Here is a 24998-nt window from a genome sequence, read left to right as displayed (position 1 = left end):
TCGATTTCCTCTCGTGCTTTGATCTCAGTCTTTTTAGCCGTGGAACCGGGCCCTTTTGACGCGGGGCCTTTTTCAGTCGGGACTATTTTACGTGTGGCACTTTCGACTCGAACGGTATTGGTGCGGGGCCGTTTTGACTCCGGACCTTTTGACCAGGGCACTTTTGAAACAGCGCCCTTTTGACGCGGGCTCATTTGTCACCGAATCCTTACCCGGGCTCTTTCTACCCGGGGCCGTTTTGACTTGGACCCTTTTGACTCGGCCCCTTTGGTCGCCGAGCCCTTTAGACGCGGGACCGTTTTTAACTAGGGCAGTTTTGTCATGGGACCCTTTCGCCCGGGGCTCTTTTGACTCGGGCATTTCGGTCCTCGCCCTTCTGGCATAGAATATATATTCACCAGCTGAAATGCGTTGGTCAGGGGGAAGTTATGAGTAAATAGATGATCAACGATCCAGGGCTCAGTAAAAATACTTACGTAAGTGGTCATATATCTTTCTTTCTCCTGATTTCCACTCTTGATCTCAGGCTCTTCAGCCGTGGAATTGTATTTACCGGGCCTTTTATCAAGGGGCTTTTTGACGCGGGGCCTCTTTTGACTAGGGGCATTTTGTAGCGTGGCCCTTTTGACTCGGGAATTTTTGACACGGGACAGCCTTCACCCGTGCCGTTTTGATGCGGTGTCCTTTTTCACCGGGCATTTTTAGATAAAACCCTTTTGTCGCGACGACCTTTTGACTTGGGCACTTTTGACAGCGGGGTCCTTTTGATTTGGACCCTTTTGTCGCCGGTCCCTTTTGACCGGGATCCAGTTTACTTGGGCATTTCTATTTCGCATTTTTGTCCGTGTCCTTCTGACAGAACTATATACAGATGGTGATCAGAAAAATGGAAACACCTGTAGTTGGCAACACGTCAGATGTATGGGTTGGCAGTGGTGTCGTGGCGCCCGCAGCGCCGAACCGCTGGTGGTGGTGTGTTAGGTCGGTCTCCATACTACGTCAGGCGCAGTGGAACAGCAGTGTCCAGTGGCTGCAGCAAAAGGAGGTAGTGTAAAATGGGAGACCTCTCAGATTTTCAAAGAGGGCAAATTGTTGGTGCGCGGTTATGTGGAGTGAGTGTGACGGCAGTGGATACTGTGTTAGGTGTGTCGCATGGGACAGTGTCGAAGGTGATGACGGCCTACACAACACACGGGAAAACCACATCGGGGAAGCGGAACAGTGGGCGGAAGAAAATCATGAGTGACAGGTCACGCCGGGTATTAAAGCGCATTGTCACGCAGAACCGTCGTGCCACTGCGGAGCAAGTGACGGAGGAACTCAATCAGCACCTCCCCCACCCTGTTTCGACAATCACAGTCCGCCGCGAATTACATGACATGAACTTACGGGGTCGTGTTGCATGGGCCAAACAGCTCGTCAGGGACCATAACGCTTTCGCACGCCGCAAATGATGCCGCGACCATGCAACTTGGACCGTTGAGGACTGGAAACGTATGACATGGTCGGATGAGTCATCCTTCACCCTATTCCCAACCACGGGCCATGTTTATGTGTGGAGAACGCCCAAAGAAGCTTATGATCTGCAGTGTCTCCGCAGAACTGTGAAACATGGCGGCGACTCGGTGATGGTGTGGGCTGCCATATCATCGTTTTCATTGGGTCCTGTGGTCATACTTAGTGGATGAATCACTGCCAACGATTATGTCGCAATTTTAGGAGACCACTTGCATCCTATGGTCCGGATGTTGTTCCCGGACAATGACTCCATCTTCCAGGATGATAATGCACCCATTCACACAGCTGGCGTTGTTGCAGCGTGGTTTGAGGAACATCAGGATGAAGTTCAACACCTCCCCTGGCCCGCCCAATCTCCAGATCTCAACATAATTGAACATCTGTGGTCCGTCTTGGAAACACGTCTCCGGCGACGATTTCCACCTCCATCCTCTCTCACAGAACTGGCCGATGCCCTGCACGAGGAATGGTGTAAAATTCCATTTGCTACCATTCACGACCTCTGTGCCTCCATCCCACGTCGCATCAAGGCTGCTCTGAAGGTGAAAGGTGGCCCGACACCATATTAATCTGGTAAGTTGCAATTTCGTTCAGGTGTTTCCATTTTTCTGATCACCATCTCTCTCTCTCTCTCTCTCTCTCTCTCTCTATATATATATATATATATATATATATATATATATATATATATATATATATATATATACATCAACTCTGTGTGGGGCAGGGCAGGGGCAGGTATGAATAAATACATGATCAATGACCAGGGCGCAGTAAAATTTGTTACACCACTGATCATATCTCTTTCTTTCTCCTGATTTCCAGTCCTGATTTCAGGCTTTTTCGCCGTGAAATTATATTTGCCGGGCCCTTTTGACGCGGAGCCTTTTGAGTCGGTCCTTTTTGACGCAGGGGTCTTTTGACTCGTCCCGTTTTAACGGAGGCCTTTTTCACTCGGACTTCCTTTCGCGGTGCCCTTTCGCCTGTAACGCTTTTGACCCGGGACCGTTTTGACCCGTGTCCTTTTTGAGGTGATGTCCCTTTTGACTCGGACATTTTTGATAGGGGCTTTTGTCGCGACGTGCTTTTGATTCCGGCCCTTTTGACAGCGAAGCTGTTTTGATTCGGATCCTTTTGTCGCAGGGCCCTTTCGACCCTTTTTATTCGGGCATTTCTATTCTTGTTTTTTGTCCGTGCCCTTCTGACATAGAAATATATATATATATATATATATATATATATATATATATATATATATATATATATATATATATATATATATATATATATATATATATATATATATACCAGCTGAAATGCCTGCGGCAGGGGGGAGGTATGAGTTGCATGAACGATCAGGGCACAATAAAATTAGTTACGCCACTGGTCATATGTATCTTTCTCCTGATTTTCACTCCTGATCTCAGGTTTTTTAGCCGTGGAATTGTATTTGCCGACTCCTTTGACGCGGGGCTCTTTTGACTTGGCTCCTTTTGACACGGGGCCTTTTTGACTCGGGGCCTTTTGCCGCGGGGTCATTTTGACGCGGGACCGTCTAGATCTGTGCCCTTTTGAAACGAGGTCCTTTTTGACCCAGCTTTTTTGACATAAGGCCCTTTTGACTCTGCCTCTTTACTCGCAAGAATCTTTTGACCCGTGTCCTTTTGAGGCGGTGTCCACTTTGTCCGTTTTTTTTACATAGGGCTCTTTTGTCTCGGACTCTCTTCTCGCGATGATCTTTGACCCGGGCCCCTTTGATGAGGGGAACATTTTCACGCTATGCATTTTCGACTCGGGCATTTTTGTCGCGGCGCCACTTTTGAACTTGCCCTTTTGACGCGGGGCCTTTTAAAACCGAGCCCCGTTTTGACTCGGGCCTTTCTATCCTAGCCCTTTTTCGGGCCCTTCTGACATGGAACCATATATATATATATATATATATATATATATATATAACGCAGCAGTTGAAATGCGTGGGACAGAGGGCGGGTATGAGTAATGGATTATCCAGGGTGCAGTAAAATTAGTTACGCCACTTTTCATATCTCTTTCCTTCTTTTCTTTCTACATTATATCTGGAGATGTATGTTCTGACTAATAGGTTACACAGGCGATTTTAAAAAGTAAGAGGATATACGCCATGAATGATAAACTATGACTTTTGATATATATATATAAGGCAATAAATCAAAAAACTCTATATCGGTCTTTCCCCCCCCCCCCCCCCCCGTTCGAAAAAATCCAGCGGGCGTTAGTGATTATCGTGTTGGTTAATTACTGTATTATATTGTGCTATACATGGAATAGATACTTCTGTGTTTTATTTAATAATAAGAACCATATTTACATTTATTACAACCCTTGCTTGACGACAGCGAAACATACTCACGTTCAGCATATTCAGTTTCCATTCTGAAATAAGGACAATGAGACGAATGAAATAATTCAAGCATACATTTAGGACTTAGAATAGTGTTCTGCGAACATGTCGTGTTAAATTCCTGAAGAGTGAAAAACGCTAGTAGCAGTTGTCAGCAGTTATTAACTTAACATATAAGAGAATAGAATGAAAAACTGAGAATACGAATCTTTTCAGAGATGATAGTGTACTGATGCTTCAAATCTTTCCTTTGCTCCCTATATCTATGTTATTTCCCTAGTCAAAATAAAAACTGTTCAAAATTAATCACAATTTCTTATGCAACCATCCCTTCCTTGGAGTACTGCGCGGTCAAATACCCGTCACGGCGATGTAAAGGCACTTTTGGCGACGAGGATACAATTGTACCAAATGTGGTAACACTGCAGCTCCGTGCACATCAGCTAAGACCCAGAGCAGCGCCAGTCAAAACAACTGGCGATTGAGAACTAAACCATAACACACACATACACACACTAAGGCTTCTCTGTGAAAAGGTTCGCGCGTCAACGTGTAGTAATGCGCTTGTGATCCGGCTCTCAAGTTAACATTGCGTTAGTATAGTAGGAGTAAGTATCATTGATAATAATTATATTTTCTATGTAGGATACTTGAAGAAAGTGTATTTGAAACTACAAACAACATTTGGCTCGATCTGGCTCGTTTTGGCTCAACTCGACTTGAAATTCGAGTCGAGTTGGAGGAAATTTTTCGAGTCGAGTTCACGAGTCGAGCTCAAAGATGTCTGTTTCGAGTCGAGTCGAGTTTCGATGAAAACTCACTCAAACTCGCTCGTAGCCATTCCTATACATCAGGATCAGAAGGTTCGTTGAATGAAGAATAGATTGGTCTCGTTTATTGATTCTTTTATTTTCACTCTTGACTCCTTTATTTTCAAAAACACAAGTTTCTTCTGCGGTTTGAGGAGACACTGGTATACAGATCAGTGAAAATTTATTACATCAGTTACAGGCCTGTATCCACGAGGGGGGGGTAAATTTTTACTGGCCCCCTAACATTTTCACGGTAGGCTAGGAAATAAATTATAAAATGGCGATGAACTATAATATGATTGGATCGGGTCCCCTAATTTCTGCCGGTCGCTTTATGATTGCAGAAAATAGCTTTACAGTACGTGTTTTCATTTTCATTCTATAATAACTAACGTTAAAACTAGAACTGTTTAAATTGTGACACTTCTAGTTTTAATAGAGAGATTTCAGTAGAGAGGGAATATATTTTTGAGACTTTTAATTGAATAAAGAAAAATAATTGAGGCCTATTCCGGAAGAAGGGCACATAGGCCTATGTACGGTACCCGTTTTCCGGAAATCATTGAAGACGAACCGCCATGTTATACTGTAAATTTCATCTCGATATCTTTATTTTTGGCAAACTGGCGATATTGTTTTTGTAAGACTTTGCACTACTGTTTTGTGGCACAGCTGAGTTCAGAGCCTAGCAGCGTAGCTTCTTTTTTATTTAACCATTTATAAAAGAACCTCATTAAGTTTCAGAACTAAGGACAGTAGTATTGTGGTCAGATGCTACAGGTGGACAAAACAGAAACACTACAATAACAAAATTTTGTTCTTGGTTGGCTAAAGTTCATAAAGTGGGAATATTTTATGTCCTGTGCGTGGACACTCCTTTAGCCAGTGCGACCACAACTTCGGGTTTGTTCTAAACAAAATAAAAAACTTGGAGCGAATCGGATCGGCTAAGCCATAGTTAGAAGCCATCGTTACCTGTCGACAGAATCCATCTCCTTTGGAACTGACAATGGATAAAGATTTGATTAAGGATTGGGAATCAGCTCTTGATCCTTTCTTTCGTTCCTACCCATCATCAAAAACCTCAAACTACACCATTATGTAATATGTAATGATAAAGTACACTGTATTCTGCTGTGTTTTATTACGTACATGCCAACATGCTAACATCTTCTTATCTTTCAAAAACTAATATCGAAGAATTGAGTGATATTGACCCTAAGCCTGCCGCTTTTGTTGGAGTTGAGCGAACAGAAATAGAAATATATTCGGTCTATAATGAAGTTCTTGTCAGCTGAAGACAACAACTGGATTGTATATATATTGAATGAGTATGATCAGGACTAAATCATAATACATCTATTGCCATGGGTAATAGCTTATATTTGCTTTATTTAGAATAAAGACATTATTGTGTTGCATTAATAGTATGTTATTTCTTTAACCAACAAGGATTTTCGGAAAAAGGGCACATAACATTTTATACAAATATGTTTATAAATATTTAAAATAAAATAATATTTTCATTTAATGCAAGCTATTTATTAGGCAAACAGATCATTTATATTAAGAAAACCTGTAACAGGTATATGCAACCTTATGTTATTGTTATATATTCTAGTAAAATTTTTAAGGTTCTTTTTCTCCATTCACGGAAACGGTCTATGTGCCCTTCTTCCGGAATAGGCCTCAATTATTCTATAAAAATATCTATTAAGATTTTTTCTAAGACGTTAAAACCGGAAGTGACTGTGCAGCTACGTCCGGTTTGAATATAAGATTAGCAGAGAAGATGACACCTATTCTTAGAACCCTAAATAGATTCCAAGAAAAGAAACGACTCATGCTGTCTCTAAGAGTTTTTGCTCTGTCTCAATCAATATTAGAACCGTCACTTGTGGAATCCTATCACTTCCGGTTTTACTAGGGAGTTAAAGATCGGAATGTGATGTATTTTTGGTACGCTTAACCGACTGCAGAAAACAACATCTTTCTATCTATAACCACTTTGTTCGATAGCGATGAGCGTTAAAAAAGGAAATGGCTCATTTAACATGTACCGTACGTCAAGATAGATCCCCGACTTTAGAAAATTGAAACAATGAATAGGTCATTCGTTTGTACTACGTTTGTACCCTATGTACCGAAAATATTTTCTTTTGTACCATTTTCCTTATAGGGCTACTTGAGAAGTCAACTGGGGGGGGGGAGATCTTGGCGCCAAGGTAGACCCCACATTACAGCACAAAAAGTTGAAATACACTATCCCAAATAAAATCGTTTGTACTGTTTGTACCGAAAAATGTTTTGTTTGTACCCTGATAGTTTTCGAGAAAGAGGGGTGACATTTGGGGGGGGCTATCTTGGCGCCAAGATTGCTCCCCAGTTGACCTTTCAAGTAATCCTATAAGGAAAATGGTACAAACGTAAATATTTCCGGTAGAAGGGGTACAAATGAACTACAAACGAATGACCTAGTCATTGTTTCAATTTTCTAAATTCGGGGGGGCTATCTTGTCACACGTCATTTTTATCTCTATTGATTTGATTATCAGCTTTAAAAAGCAACTCAGTTCCTAGCTTTTGACCCTCTACATTTCCACTAAGTTGGGTGTTCATAAAGGAAATTGTTCTTGAGATTTCTTTGTCACTCGGACAAGGAGAATAAATGTGTAAAGAAAGGTTTTGATAAACCATACACTTTAACGATCAATGGGTAGACGAAGTAGAATCGCTATTAAATGTGTGAAATGTAAATACCATTAAAAGGTATTGCGTAAATATTATTATGAGTGAGACATTATTTTTTATGTAGGCCTATTAAAATATCTGGGGGTGGCGTGCATTCTTTCTGGAGTAGTTCACCCTGCATCATGCTGATTCCGCCTCCTTCCTTACAATCTAACTAACTAACTCTATGGCCTATGGAACCCGGAGGTTCAGTGCCGCGTTCACAAAAGCTCTCCACTGACTTCTATCCTTAGCTACTTGCATCCAGTTTCTACTTTGTATTCCTATCTCTGCGAGATCCATCTTAATATTATCCTCCCATCTGCGCCTAGGTCTTCCTAATGGTCGTTTTCCTATGGGTCTACCAGTCAAGACTTTGAAAGCGTTTCTACTTTCTTCCATTCTATCTACATGACCTGCCCACCTAAGCCTCCTAGACTTGACGACCCTAACAATGTTGGGTAAACTGTATAAACTATGTAGTTCCTCGTTATGAAGCTTCTTCCTTACAATCAGGTTAGCTAAAGTCTGTTGTTAAACGAAAACTGCAACGAAGTCAGCAGGAATCGAAGTGGATAATTTACCGAGATATCGATGAATGCCATCGATGTAAGTATTTAAATGATGCCACGCGGAGCATACTAATAAACAGAACATACGAGGCGCCGCTAGCCCTATATCTCTGTTGTCATCGTTTGAGAATAAAGGGGAAAAAATTGATAGCAACGATAAACGCTATCCAAGATCGACGGAATATGAAGAGCTTTGTCTGAGAATTAACGAATATCGGATATATTGTGCACGAAAACAATACGTAGTATATATATACAAATTATACCGGTAATACAATGTCAACGTCTAATTAACACAAATGGATCACATACCGAGAATAGAAAACCAAATTAATTCTAGTTTATATATATAAAAACTGAATCTCAATTACATTTTTTCCTACAGGCTATAAACTGCTGTTCCTGTCATTCCAGAACTATCCAATCTATTGCTACAGGTAAATACGAGGGTAAGCCAATAAGTATCTGCAATCAAATTTTATTATTTATTACCACAAGAGTATAATATTCTTATTCATATCATTTTTCAACATAGTCACACTGCTTTTCAGTGCTTCTGATCCACCGTTGAACAAACTTCCCGAACTTCTCTGCATATTATTATTATTATTATTATTATTATTATTATTATTATTATTATTATTATTACTATTTTGTTGCGCAGCACGATTGCAACGATTCCTTCATCTGTTGATCGGAGTTGAATCGACAGTCTGTAAGAGCAATTTTAAGTAGTAAAAATAGATGGTAATGTGACGGGGCGAAATCGGGTTGTATGCAGGATGCTCAAACACTTCGAAATGCAACATCTCAAGAGTTTAAGCAGTGACGGTGGCGGTATTTGAACGCCCATTGTCATAAACACAAGAACGTCTTTTGTCAATTGACCTGTGCGTTTATTATGATTTGTATGCTTCAACGTGTTTACCAGCATATGACTGTACTATGTACTATTTATTGTTGACCCTTTTTCCAGGTAATGTTCTAGAATTGGCTCTTATGAGTTCCAAAATACTGTGAGCATCACTTTACCTACAGAAGGTTGATTGTTGAATTTCTTATTGACGGGAGATTCGAGATGCTTCCATTCTATGATCTGACGTTTCATCTCTCATTCAAAGTGATGAATCCACGTTTCATCTCTAGTGATGATTCGCCTGAAAACGCTTCATTTTCGTAAGCATAAAGGTTTAGTAGGTGCTCATAAATTCTCAATACTTGGATTGATTGTAAAATGTATTCATACACAATGAACAGTTTCCTAACTAGTAAAGAATGCTTTCATGTTTTAATTGATCTCTCTTTCTTTCCTACTTTTATTTCCTTTTTTCCAAATACATGTATTCTTTATTTTTTTCAATTTACCGTATCACTTGAGAACATCGAATAATCATCACAACAGAAGCAGAACCTTTAGTGAAACGTATTCTACTTAAAAGTTGCTCAACTTGGAATGATTATAAGTTATTTCCTCATGATATACAGCATATTCTTACGTAGCATTCTCAGAAGAAGAAAGGGAATGATCTTTTCTCCCTACGAATCCAAAAGTAAAATTTCACAAGTCATGACCCGCCTTATACAGCTTCACTGTTACAAGGATACAGTATTACATGAAAATAAAATAATTTATTTCTCTCTATACCACTCATACGAATAACGTTTGGGAAATAATACATATACGGCGAATTCAAGGCAAGAGTGAATTCTTGCCCTTGTTAATGTTGGGTGCAGCGTCTCAGAAGCAGTAATAAGTGTTGGGGTCAACCCAAGAAGAGCTAAACGGTGGGTGAAGTGGAACTGAGAAACTGAGGAAACTGCTAGACGCCCCGACTGCAGGAGGAAATGTATAACAACAGAAGAGCAAGAGCATTTATTCCAAAATAAGGAGTTTTTAAGCAGAATACGTTTCACTAGAGGTTCTGCTTCTGAGGTGATGAACATTCTATCTTCTTATGTCATATGGTAAATTGATAAAATAAAATATAACTAGTTTATATTTGGAAAAAGAAATAAAATAAACATAGTGAAGAGAGGTGCATGAATTAAACCACGAAAGCATTCTTTACTAGTTACGAGGGGAAGGTGCGATGGCTCAGTGGTAGAGCGTTCACTTCCGGTGCTTGGGGCCCCTGGTTCTATCCCAGCTCGCGCCGTGTGGACTTCCTCCGTTTCCTCCCACTTTCTTCATTCCACCATTTCACTTATCTCTCTTCATTACCGTCTCCTTTACTTTAATCGGAATAACCGCGGGGCGTAAAACTTAAAGATTGCATTTTCTTTAGTAGTTACGAAACTCTTCATTGTGTATTAATACATGTCACAAAGTATTGACAACAACAAAGTAAATTACATTTTCAAATGTATTTCTCACGACAAGACAAAAGAACTGTCCAATACTTCACTGTTTGTGTGAAATTTTGAAAGAAAATCCGAATAGCAGAGGGGTTTAAGGCATAGCACTTGTAATCTCACTGACGTAGGATCGAGTCCACATTAAGTTAGAAATTCTTGTTTTCTTTATATAATGGCTCCGTTTACTAAAACTTACGAAATATTCATCGACAAACGCAAAATCAGCTAAAGTATCGGACGGCGTAAAATACGTAGATAAAACGAAACATGGTTGTTTCATGGTGAGAGTCTTAAACCAAACGAATCTTTGGAAACAACACTTTCCATTGCTTAATATGAAGATCAGTACTATATTTGATTGAAGCAGAAAAATGAAATGAAATCTATAAGTTTTACGTACCACAGTAATGCCGGTTAGGCTAAAGAAGACGATGATGATGAGAGATGAGTCAAATAAAAAAGTGGGAGGAAACGGGAGAACCCCGAGAAAACCCACGAGCACGGTGTTTGTCCACCACAAAGTCCACACAGCGCAAGCTGGGATCGAACCAGGGACCCTTAGCACCGGAGGTGAACGCTCTACCACTGAGCCACCGCCCCCCCCCGTTTGTTTGTGGATTTGAACCCACATTGTTCTTACTATCAGTGACTTAGAGACCTCAGTACTACATTTAACTACGGAATTCTGTCCAGGTTTGGAAAAATACCGTTTTTAACAGAGTTGGTAATTTTCGTGTTTTCGGCCAAATTAAGGTTTTTTGCTTATTTCTTTATTTTCAAATAATATTGAACGCAGACATTGAAAACATGTTTGTTATTAACTTACTCTGCTGTGGAAACCTTTGAAAATTTCGAACACATAAAGAAAACAGTGGAAGTTCGAAAATATTTTCAAAAAACGTCAGACTGGAGAGACGTGTTATTAATTTTGCTCACACTTGTATACACGACTCCAAAACTGCATTACCACCTGCAATTCTCGTTTTCCTGCAATAGCAGGCAACCCAAAAAGCTCGGCAGTTGGGTTGGTTCCGAATTCGAAAGGCGTTGGACCAAACCTCAATTTCGTTAAAAATATATCAGTGTGGCAAACTGAAAAGTAAGGAAATAAAACAAATTGTTAAGAATGACAATTTTATTATCGTGACGGAGTTGGATGACATCAAAAGTTACAAAATGATCTTACTTAAGCAGTTCAAAAAAGATGAATGGCAAAAGACACATATCAGACAAAACATTTCTCTCCTTCTCTCCCCCCCCAAAAAAAAGAATTTTAAAAAAGAAAAAGTTACATAAAGTAAAGGTTTAATATAAAAGACTCACCCAAAATTTCGAAAATTGACACGCGAAAGGCAAGAATAACTGAACCCAAGTGAATAAAATTGTGCACAGATATTGCAGACGTAAAAAGTGGGAATACAGGCTTCATATTTTCCTGAAAAAAAAAACGGTAGGGTGGGGCACGGACCCCTCCAAACCCTTGATCACGAGATATCAAAAATGCTTGTAACAGTATGTCAGATGTGTGTAAAGGACATGAACAATTGTAACGAAACTTTTTCTATGGACAACACGTAAAAAATAAAGGAATACGAGGTTTTAATGTTCTGCGGAAAACAGTTTTAGGGGGCAAAAGCCCCCACGAAAAATTTTGAAATTTGACGTCCGAAAGGTAAGAAGAAGTGAACCGAACTGAATGAAATTCTGCACAGATATTATAAACATAAAATGAGGGAATACGGGTTTCTTATTTTCCTTTAAAAAACGGCTGGGTAGGGCGCGGACTCCTCCAAACATTTGATCATGAAATATCAAACGTACTAGTAACAAATGTCAGATGGGTGTAAAGGACATGAAGAATTACAACGAAACTTTATGTTTGGACAATACGCAGAAAATAAAGGAATACGTTTTTTTATTATTTTCTGCTGAAAGTTTTATAGGGTAATAGAACCCACCCCAAAATTTTAAAGTTGCGGCGAGAAAGATAAGAAGAAGTGAACCGAAGTGAGTGAAATATTGCAAAGATGTCGTAGGTTTAAAATGAGGAAATACGGGTTTCGTATTTTCCTGCAAAAAAAGGTTCGGTGAGGCACGGACCCCTCCAAACATTTGATCACGAAATATCAAAAGTGCTAGTAACAGTATGTGAGATGTGTCTAAAGAACATGAAGAATTTCAACGAAACTTAATGTATGGATAATATGCGAAAAACATAAGAATACTGTTTTTTTTTAAATTTTCAGCGTAAAAATGGTTTTACGGGGAAAAGCACCCACCCAAAATTTTGAAAGTTGACGAACGAAAAGCAAGGATAAGTGAATCGAAATGAATGAACTTGTGCAAACATATTGTATACGTAAAATGAGTGAATACGGGTTTCGTATTTTCCTGGAAAAAACTGTTGGAAAGGGCACGAACCCTTCCAAAGTTTTGATCACGAAATATCAAAAGTACTAGTAACAGTGAGGTGTGTGTAAAGGAAATGAAGAATTGCAACGAAACATTTTGTATGGAAAATAACCATAAAATAAATCAATACGAGTTTCTTATTTCCTACGGAAAAACTGTTTTAGGGGTCAAAGGCTCCCACCCAAAATTTTGAAAGTTGACACCCGAAAGACAAGAAGAAGAAATGAGCCGAAGTGAATGAAATTTGCACAAGTACTGCAGACGTAAAATGAGGATAAGGGTTTTATATTTTCTTAGAGAAAACAGGTGGGGCGCCGACCCTCCCAAACGTTTGATAACGAAAAATCAAAAATAATATTAATAGTATGTGAGATGTGTGTAAAGGAAATGAAGACTTTCAACGAAACTTTTTGTATGGGAAATGCGCTGAAAACAAAAAAATAGGGGTTTTTCATATTTGCGGAAAAATGGTTTTATGGGGCAAAAGGCCGCACCCCAAAATTTTGAAATTTGGCACCGAAAGGGAAGAAAAAGTGAACCGAAGTGAATAAAATTTTGCGGAGATATTGTAGACATAAAATGAGTGTATACGAGTTTCGCATTTACCTAAAAAAAAAAAAAAAAAAAAAACGGTTAAGTGTGGCACGGACTTCTCCGAATCTTTGATCACGAAATTCCATAAGCGCTAGTAACAGTATGTCAGATGTCTCTAAAGGACATGAAGAATTGCAACGAAACATTGTGTATGGAGAATACGCAAAAAGAAAATGAATACTTGTTTCTTATTTTATGCGGAAAAATTATTTTGTGGGCAAAAGAACCCACCCCAAAATTTTGAAATTTGATGCCCGAAAGGTAAGAAGAATTGAGCCGACGTGAACGAAATTGTGCACAGATATTGTAGACATAAAATGGGGGAGTATTGGTTTCGTGTTTTCCTTGAGAAAACGGAAGCGTGGGGTGCCGACCCCTCCAAACCTTTGATCACGAAATATCGAAAGTACTATTAATAGTATGTCAGATGTGTGTAAAGGACATGAAGAATTCCAAAGAAACATTTCGTATCGACAATACGCAAAAAATAAAGGAACACGGGTTTTTTATGTTCTGCGGGAAAGCGGTTTTAAAGGCTATAGCCCCACCCAAACTTTTGAAAGTTGAAGCCCGAAAGGCAAGAAGAAGTGAGCCGAAGTGAATTAAATTGTGCACAGATACTGCAGATGTAAAATGAGGATACGGGTTTCGTATTGTCCTGGGGAAAACGGTTCCGTAGTGCGCCAACCCCTCCAAACCTTTGATCACCAAATATCAAAAGTACTAGTAACAGTATCTGAGATGTGTGTAAAGGACATGAAGAATTGCAACATATCTTTTTGTATGGACAATACGCAAAAAATAAAGGAATACGGGTTTATTATTTTCTGCGGAAAGACTGTTTTATGGGGCAAAACAACCCACCACAAAATTTTAAATTTGAAGCTGGAAAGGTCAGAACAAGTGAACCGAAGTGAGTGAAATATTGCACAGATATTGAAGGCTTAAAACGAGGGAATACGGGTTTCGTATTTTCCTGGAAAAAAAGGTTGGGTGAGTCACGGACTCCTTCAAACATTTTGATCACGAAATATCAAAAGTACTAGTAACAGCATTTGAGATATGTGTAAAGGACACGAAGAATTGCAACATAACTTTTTGTATGGACAATACGCAAAAAATAAAGGAATATGAGTTTATAATGTTCTGCGAAAAACGGTTTTAGGGGGCAAAAGACCCGATCCAAAATTTTAAAAGTTGACGCCCGAAAGGTAAAAAGACATTAGCCGAGGTAAATGAAATTCTGCACAGATATTACAGACGTAAAATGAGGATATGAGTTTCGTATTTTGCTGAACAAAAAGGTTGGGTGAGGCACCGACCCCTCCAAACCTTTGATCACGAAATATCAAAAGCGCTAGTAACAGTATGTCAGATGTGTGTAAACAACATGAAGAATTGCAACGAAACATTGTGTATGCAAAATAACCAAAAAATAAATAAATAAATAAATGAATACTGGTTTCTTATTTTCTGCGGAAAACTGTTTTAGGGGTCAAAATCTCTCACCAAAAATTTTGAAGTTGACACCGGAAAGAAAAGAAGAAATGAGCCGAAGTAAATGAAATTTGCACAGATATTGCAGACAGAAAATGAAATTACGGGTTTCGTATTTTTCTAGAGAAAACAGTCGGGTGGAGCGCCGACCCCTCCAAACGTTTCATAACGAAAAATCAAAAGTGCTACTAACAGTATGTCAAATGCGTGTATAGGACATGAAAAATTGCACCGAAACGTTTGTATGGACAATGCACTGAAAACAAAGGAATACAGGTTTTTTATTTTTGCGGAAAGACGGTTTTATGGGGCAAAAGACCCCATCCCAAAATTTTGAAATTAGACGCCAAAAAGTAAGAAAAAGTAAACGGAAGTGAATGAAATTTTGCACAAATATTGTAGACATAAAACGAGGGAATACGAGTTTCGTATTTACCTAAAAAAAAACGGTTAGTTGGGGCCCGGACTCTTCTGAACCTTTGATCACGAAATATCAAGAGTGCTAGTAACAGATTGTCAGGTGTGTGTGAAGCCCACCAAGAATTCCAAAGAAACTTTCTGTATGGACAATACGCAAAAAATAAAGGAATACGTTTTTTTTATTTTCTGCGGAGAAACAGTTGTAGGGGGCAAAAGAACCCACCCAAAGTTTTGAAAGTTGATGCCCGAAAGGCAAGAAGAAGTGAGGCGAAGTGAATTAAATTGTGCACAGATATTGTAGACATAAAATGAGGGAATACGAGTTCCGTATTTTCCTGGGGAAAACGGTAGCGTGGGGCGCCGACCCCTCCAAACCTTTGATCACGAAATATGAAAAGTGCTAGTATGTCAGATGTGTGTAAAGGACATGAAGAATTGCAACACAACCTTTTGTATGGACAATACGCAAAAAATAAAGGAATACGGGTTTTTTATGATCTGCGGGAAAACGGTTTTAGGCGGCAAGAGACCCACCCAAAATTTTAAAAGTTGACGCCCGAAAAACGCGAAGAAGTGAACCAAATTGAATCAAATATTGCACAGATATTGTAGGTTTAAATTGAGGGCAAACGAATTTCGTATTTTCCTGAGAAAAACGGTTAGGAGGCTCGGATCCCTCCAAACTTTTGATCACGAAATATCAAAAATGCTGGTAACAGTATGTCATATGTGTGTAAAGGCCACGAAGAATTCCAACGAAACTTTTTGTATGGACAAATACGCAAAAAAATAAAGGAATGCTTTTTTATTTTCTGCAAAAAACAGTTTTATGGGACAAAAGAACCCACACCAAACTTTTGAAAGTTGACTCCCGAAAGGTACATATTGTCTCAAAGGTCGAGGGCATTCTTTATTGCTATTTTAAGGAAAAAATTTTCTAAGTCCAGCTTCGGGTATCTTCGGGAAAAAGTAAACCAGGTTCGAACCTCGAAGTCAACCTTTGCAATCGGGAGAAATTTTGCAGATGTGTTTTTCTTCTTTCAAATATAATAAGACTTGTTATTAATTGTATAGAAAAGCAACATTGATTGAAATACTTAATAATTTAATATTTCGAAACTTTGTATTAATATCAGCACATGCCTGGTTGTCATTTAGCTCTCCATACGTAATGAAACATTTAGATACGTAAACGAATCTTTCCATATGTGAAAGAATGCAGAAAATTAAGACATAGAACACAATTCTCGTCTGAGTACTAAAATAAAAGTCAAAATGGAACAAAAACAGCGTTTGCAATGGATATGAATCAGAGCCCTGCACGGGCTGGGCGTGTCCTGTTCGGTCCGGACCCAATGCTATAGGGCCGAACCGAGCGCACGTATTTCCGGGTTGGAACCGGCACTCAAGGACGGATTGGAAACTAATGTTGTCATTTTTTCCTTAAATGTCCTCCACTACCCCTGCCTTTGCCGTGTTCGTACGGTCTTACTGTCAGTCTATGTTAATCGTAGTGTGTTTGGGAAACTGACTCTTTATTCAAGACTGCAAAGTACTGTAATACTACTAATATTACTACTACTTCTATTATTACTACTACGACCACAGTTAATACTACTATAACTGCTACGATTTCGCGTCAGAGTTGACATGTCTGGTGGTACAGAATTTAACTTATAAGTAGAGTATTTTATAACAAGACTTGTCAAACAGGGTGAAATATCCCTATTTTCATTTTCCAACCATTTTTGACCATAAATCGACTTTTGCGAGGTGAAAAACGAAGATACGACAGAAGGAAAACAAAATTATTGTAGAAGCATTATCATCAATATCTTGCATTCCAAAATACGGAATGTTACTTAAAAAACACAACTTTAAAAGAAATATCTACTAAAATGAAAGAACAATCATGGCATTTTAGGCGTGTGCGTAACAGTAATATACAAAATAAATAAATATTACAATACTTTTGAGGGTCTAGATCATTTAGATTAGATATTGGTATTACAAAGGTAAACAAATGAAATGTTTTTTTTCTTTTGACTGAAAACGTGATTTTAATTATATATATATATATATATATATATATATATATATATATATATATATATATATATATATATATAAGACTGTTATACAATTCGTGTAATTTTCTACAGCACTGGGAGAAGATGAAGTTTTCACAACATTAATATAAAATTTGGCACTCTTATTGAGAAATATATGAATTTTTCGAATTTCTAAAGGAAATAGAAGAAAATTAATGTTTAGCCCCCCTTTTGGAAGTGTAAACACAGAAGTTCATTTTCCTTATGGGAGGTTCAATGTTAAATTTTGGAAGCAGTTTTCTCCAATAATTATTCGTAAAGATTTTGGGGCAAATGTGTTGTATTTGTTACGAAATGCAAAGACACTCATTCACAAAGCTAGAAAAGCCGTCTCAAACATTATTTTGGTAAGGCCCCCCTTCGGGGGGCAAGGGCCGTAAAAAGCTGGTGGGTGATGTGTTACCAAATCTCAAAATTTATTTTCGGAGTGCCAGTAAACGTCAGATTAATCACGAATGTCACATAATTAATGCTCCAATGCTCCTTACATGTAAGAGTGACTGATAATGGGGCTACAGCCCCCTTTCAGAAGTAAGAAAATCACCAGAAATATTCTTAGTAGGGACATACGAGAAGAAGGTGTTTTTGTTAATTAATGTGAAATTTGGCGTCAGTGTAGCAAAATAGTATGCATTTTTGAAGTATGGAATGCTATTTTGGTAACGCACCGCCTTAGGGGGGCACAGGGGATGAAGCATTAGATGAAGTACCTTTATAAAAATTCAAAATTTTGTTCCGGAAATGCCAGTGAGCGTTAGATTTTTCACAAATGTCACAGAATTAATATTCTAATGCTCCTTGCATGTGCCAGTAACTTGTGTGGGGCTATAACCCCCTTTCATAAAATCCGCATAATTCTTCAATTTATTTGAGGTGACCTTTGTGCTGCCTCTGTACCATATCGGGTTGTGCATTAATGCAAGCCATGACTAAAAATAATATACATTTTTCCCCCCTACTTCGATCCGACATTTTGTTCTCGAGTTACGGCTGTTTTGGGCATTTTTCCGACTGGTTTTTGGCTGGTCATAGCGCCAAAAGGAAGCATTGTGCACACAGGTTGTCTTATCATGGTGTCAGGAATGAGCTCTCAAACGTTGTAAGTGTTGTTTTGAAACACGCTCTATATTTCTATCCTGTTTCTGATTAGCTTCTCTTTGCCAATCAATTTCCAGTATTCCCAAAATAAACCAAAAGTGAACTAAATTCACTAAATCGCCTTCCCCCTATGCTTTCTTCTTGTATAGTACTTATTATATATTTATATTGTATTGACAGAGATTGCCAATATTGATTGAAATATCTGGTTAAAATTCTATTAGAGGAATTCCCTCTTCAGTACAGAAATTCCCTCCTTGCATCCTACCGCCATTTTAGGCGAGATGGGATTAAGTAAGATGGAAATTCCCATCTCGCCTAAAATGGTAGACATTCATATTTTGGAGATATAAGTGGCTGATAAATCGTTAGGCGAGGTGGGATTAGGCTAGATGGGATGGAATCATCTGAAAATGTAGGGGTACGGTAGGTAGCGGCATGACGTCACGCCGTCCCCCATGCCTATCTTTGCCCATTGTAATTGCTTAGAAGTGGGAGGACGCCGTACACAGTTTTTTGGAGGTGAGGATAGGGTCCTCCGCGTTCCCACGCACTTTAACCCCAGCTGCTAAGTATTAATTGCTGTGAGGACTAACGAAAAATATTATGTGATAACAATAATAATAATAATAATAATAATAATAATAATAATAATAATAATAATAATAATAAAGTATCTGAATGATATAGATATTTTTTCAACTTTTATTACAATTGCTGTGGGTTCCCATGAATCTGGTTATATTGTTTTTGTAAGGAATAAAGAGGCTTCAAACAACAATATGATTTGTATAAAAGAAAAAAAGCCTTATCAGTTGCAAGAACTGACAAGTGGCCTTGTGTCTGTTTTTTTAAACACAATGGTACGAGGCACAGAAGCCACCACGCCTGCGGTGTGCTTGCTTTTTTGCCTCAGGCAGCTTCAGTACTAAAGTTAAAGACTTTGCTTCAGGCAGACAGTACTAAAATTCTGTCAATTTATGTGTAGCTATCAGCAACCACACAGGTTCTTTGAAACGCTGAATTTTACAAGAAAGGTTTTGTCCATCAGATAGGAAGCGAACGAAGTCCATCGTACGTTGTAATCCCTTCCCCTCTTTTGCACACTGTGTGAAATTTAACTTGTATACTGTAGTAAGTTATAGAAAAGAGAATGCTATTTTTTTTTAAAAAAATTACATTATCGAATAAGATTGACCATTATTGCAATATATTCGAGATGAAAAATATTCTTTTAACAGTCGTCGTACTTAGTTGTCTGCACTGAAATTCCCATAATGTGCTTTCTTCTTTTCTAATATGAGCTCCGAGCTTCTTCGTGGCTAAGTGGTTAGCGTACGTGCCTTTGGCGTGAGAGACCCGGGTTCGATTCCGGTGAGAGCTCATGTAGTTCGGGTTTGTCAATTAATCAGTAGGTCCCGTCTTATATAGCCTCGCTGCTGAAAGGGAGGACAAAATCAACTCAACTCATATTGAGCACCATATTGAGGAGATATAACTCCGACGTGAATTTTGTTCCTGGAAAACCTCCCAAAATCATCAACGGTACGAAATATGTCTGCAATGCAACATGTCCATCATTTCCAACTCTATGCTCTGTGATCTAGTTTGCTTTTCATGTTTTCAGTAAACTAGACAGACAAAAGGAAGAATAGAGGCTTTCTTCCAGAAAATTGTGTTCGAGGGTGTTGGGTCACACAGGCTCGTATCCACGGGGAGTATAGGGGGCCGGGCTCACCAAAATTTTTTACATTAGAATGATTTATGAGCATTAAAGTAGTCAGCCATTAGGATTTTTTTTGTTTTAGGATGATACCAGATTCGACTCCTGGTGTAAGCTCAACTTTCAGTATTGTGTCATTTGCAGGTCTCGTCTCATACAGATTCGTTGAAAAACCTCTAAACATGTGCTATGACTAGTATGCGAACTAAAGTTTTTTTAGCAAAAGAGAGAGAAATTTCTTGCTTTAGACTCTGCCCTGTAATCCGTTTTTTCTGGAAAGGAGATAGTATGTTTGGAAACGACCTATTAGATTCAAGTTCCGAACCCACATATAAAAGACCTTCCTTTATAACCTTGGTGTTCTATAAAGACGAAAAACAAAAATATACTGATAGCTCCAGTAATAGATATTATAGCAAAGAGATTTAAAAAAATAGGTGGTTTTGAAATAGAGAAAGGACAGTATCTGAGTTTTATTAGTATTACTAGCATATATTACCCGCTTTGCTAAGTTAAAATGAAAATTTTAAAGCACAACTCCGTATTTCATGTGTTTAGTCCCCGTGAAATATGCTGTTTTCGTTTTTATTGGCATCGATTTAAACAGCATCGGAAAGATCATTGATCATCTCGGCGACCCCAAAAATCATGGATTCGACACCAATAATGGTCATTTTCGGTCATTTATATATATATTTCCTCCTCCCCTATGTTCCGGGCCATGGCAACGAAAGTGTCACTGTTCATCTCAGCGACCCCCCACAAATGTGGATTCAGCACTAATTAACGGTCATTTTCCATTATCTTTAAATTTCTCTTCCTCCCTTTCCCCCAAGTTGTGGGGTTAAATTTGAATTTAAACATGATCGAAAGAACCACTGCTCATCTAAGCGACCCAGAAAACTATAAATTTGACACTGATAGTGGCCATTATCGATCATTTTATATATCACTTTCTCCCGTTCCCGCAAGTGGCGGAGCTGATTTTGCATTTACACCGGATCGAAGATGTCACAGTTCATCAGAATGATCCCGAAAACTATGGATTAGGCACTAATAATGGTTATTTTCGATTATTATTATTATATATAGCTCTCCCGTCCCCGTGCTGCGGCACACGAAATCAGAATTGTCACTGTTAATCTCAGCTACTCCTAAAACTATTGATTCGACACTAATATTACTCAGTTTTGATCATTTTTAAACGTTTATCGCCCTCTCCTCCATTGTACCCTCCACCTTCCCAACTATTAGGGCTGAACTTGGATTGAAACAGCATCAGAAGTGTTACTGTTTGTCTCATCGGGCCCGAAAACTATGGATTCAACATCAATATCGGTCATTTTTGATCATTTTTAAATTTCTCTCCCTCTCGCCCTCCCCTACGTTGTTTCGTCAAAGTAAATAGCCTAAAGTAATCCCTGCCCCTATTCTCATGTATATTGAAAATTTGATTTAGATCGGTCGGGTGGTTCAAGAGTGATGAAGTCACAGAGACAAACATTTTTATTTTTATTTTTTTTACATATATCTGCCCCCTCTCCCTCCCCTACGTTGGCTCGTCAAAGTGAAATGATAAAAAAACACCCTCATATTTGTTATAAATTAGATCGAGATTGGTTGGGTGGTTCAAAAGTTATTAGGTTTTATTAGTTTCTATTTATACGTTCCCCCTCCCCCCTAGGATGTACCGTTAAAGCAAAATTACAAAAATGTTTCCAGATCGAAACCTCATATATCTTGAAAATTTGATTGCGATCGGTCGGATATTCAAGATATAGTTCAAGAGTTATTAAGTTACAAAAATAGTGGCTTTCAGTCTTATATAAATTGATTTATATATATATATATATCCTCCTTCTCCGCCCCCACGTTACTTCGTCAAATTTAAATAACACGATCCCAAGCCTGAGCCTCATCTATGTTGAAAATTTGATCAAGATTGGCCGAGTGGTTCAGAAATTATCAAATTTTATTTATTTTTACACCCCCCCCCCCCTAAGTTGTACCATCAAAGTGAATAGCCTAAAACCAGCCCAGCAGTAAAACTCATCCATGTTTCAAATTTGATTAAGATCAGTGGGGCGGTTCGGGAGATTTATAGTCACAAACATAGTGTTTCTCAATTATATATATATATATATATATATATATATATATATATATATATATATTAGTAGTGTCGAATCTAGATTTTTTCCTATGGGGGCAACGTAAAATTTTACGGCACATTCCATCAGCCCCCTTCCAACAGAACGGCGAATATGCATCGTTTTTACCACTACCACTCTACATAGAGTTTTCCCAAATAGGCAGTACTGGTTTCGATAGAAGGAAAAAAAAGTTTGAAGGGCCGGATCGGGACAGTGAAGAGAAGAGTGGCAGTGTTGGGAAAATTTCAATTGAATTGACAATTAACAATTAATCTGTAAATTTAATTGTTAATTGCAATTGACAACGGAAGTAAGTAATGGTTAATTGTTAATTGCAGTTGCCCATTAATAAAGGAGAATCAATTGCAATTAATCAATCGATTGAAAGTAATTGCAGTGGAAAGTAATTGCAATTGAATTCAGTCATTCAATTGCAATTGAAATTAATTAGCAATTAATTCAATTGCAATTTTTGATTTCCACAGCAATTACTTTCAATTGATTGATCAATTGCAATTGATTTTCACTGATTAATTTTCAACACTGTAGTTTAGAGAGAGTGTGGGGCAATGAAAACTTTAGCCACGACCAACTGACCCACCACCCATCGTGACCCATGACCCACCGTGACCCACTCGGTCCCACCACCCACCATGAACCACTGTCACACACTGTGACCCAAGACCCACCGAAACCCATTGTCATCAACTCTGACCCATGAATCATGCCCTCTTCCCTACTGACTAAAGAGTTTAAACTTGTAATAAAACAAGGCTATGAAAATATCACCCATTGGATTTTGAATTTCTACGATCAATCACTCAAGCACCGCTCTATTACAATAACGGTGGATCTGACCTTTCTAATATAAATAAAATAGAGTTTGCTTGAGTGTCTGTCTCTCTATCTGTGTGCGGCCCGTGGACCAGACGAGTGGACGAAAGTTTTCAAAATTAGGTCGCGGGTAGCTTTTTCTAGGCCACAGATCAAGACGAAGAGTTTTTTTTTTTTCAACCGGGACCGGCCTGGGAACCACACAAGTTGGCCGAGAGTTACCAAATTTTGGACACGGATACCTTGGTTCAGGTCCCAGACCAAGGTGAAGCGTTTTTGACTAAATTCGAACCAGGGGGGTCTCAGGAGGGCGTTAACCCAGACATGTAAAAGTAGTAGAAAATGACCGATATTAGTGTCGATTTCATAGATTTCGCGGTCGCTGAGATCAATGGTGATACTTTCATTAGCGATAATTTTCTAATTCAGCCACCATTGTACGTGGGCCGGGAGTCACCGGGTTGGAGAATTGCGAGACATGTAAAAATAATGGAAAATGACCGATATTAGTCTCAAATCAATAGTTTTCACTGTCGCTGAGATGAATGGTGATACTCAAACGCGTTGACTTCCAAATACTGCCCCCATCGGCTGCTGGCCAGAGGCATGTTTTTTTTTCAAAATTGGAACCAGAGGATCATAGGGGCTTTTATCGGAATATGTAAAAGTAGTAGAAAATGGCAGATTTTAGTGTCACATTCACAGTTTTCGCGGTATCGGCTGGAGGCCAGAGGAGATTTTTTCAAAATTCGAACCAAGGGGGTCTCAGGGGGCGTTTACCGGGACATGTAAAAGTAGTAGAAAATGACCAATATTTGTGTCGAATCCATATTTATCGGGATTGCTCAGATGTATACTGACAACCCCGATAGTGTTTACGTTCAAATTCAGCCCCCATCGGCCTTCCCAATGAAAACATATGTATATATATTATTTTGTTTTCCATGTAGTTAACATTAATGTCATAGTAGATTAAATGATAAAATTCGAATTAGTAGTTCTGTTTTCCATTGCTCCATACATACACTGGAGCAAATCCCGGGAGGATGAAGGGGACATGTCCTCTCCAATCTTGGAACTGGGGAGATTGTCCTCCCCAATAATCCGATTTGAAATGTGTTTTTTGGGAGAGAAATTTGATTATTTGTGTCCGATCGCTAGAAAAGAAAGTGAGATGAAATTAATGTCCACTCAGAATAAGCCTCAAATCTGCCCGCCTCCCAATGTTGAAGACAATTCTGCTCCCCTGATCCTCTACAGCATTGTTTCTCGGCTACAGAAATATTTTGAACATCGCTATATATATATATATAATATGGGAACGATCTTACCTGTCATCCCCCCCCTAATGTTGAAGACAGATTTGCGCTGTTGCATACATACCTGTCGTTTCTCGTTTCTTTTTGTCCATGAACTCAAAATCCTGGACAAGGCTTGCATAAATTTCTCGCCGTGCTTTTTGCTTTTCAATCCTGTCCTTGAAAGAGTCTGTTATCTTATCCCATATGCAAAGTCTACATTCCACAAGTTCAATAACGGTTAAAATATCGAATGGAAAAATTCCTGCCATCTCTAAAAATCTAAGGAAAACTAGAAAGGTAAGAATGCAATAATACACAACCTCTTGATCCAGTCACTGTAGCTAAAATGCAGAACTCTATCAGGGGTCGATCCCGGAACAAAGGGGAGAGGGAAAACTTGGATACATAGCTTTGGTCTTTGTTTCCAATTGCCATTCTACACATTATTTTTTAAAATGGGAGATTTGGGATAGTTTTGGAAGTGAGAG

The sequence above is a fragment of the Thermobia domestica genome, chromosome 7, assembly GCF_964235325.1.
Source record: "Thermobia domestica chromosome 7, izTheDome1.hap1.1, whole genome shotgun sequence".
Taxonomy (NCBI): domain Eukaryota; kingdom Metazoa; phylum Arthropoda; class Insecta; order Zygentoma; family Lepismatidae; genus Thermobia; species Thermobia domestica.
Note: the sequence above shows the minus strand (reverse complement) of the source record.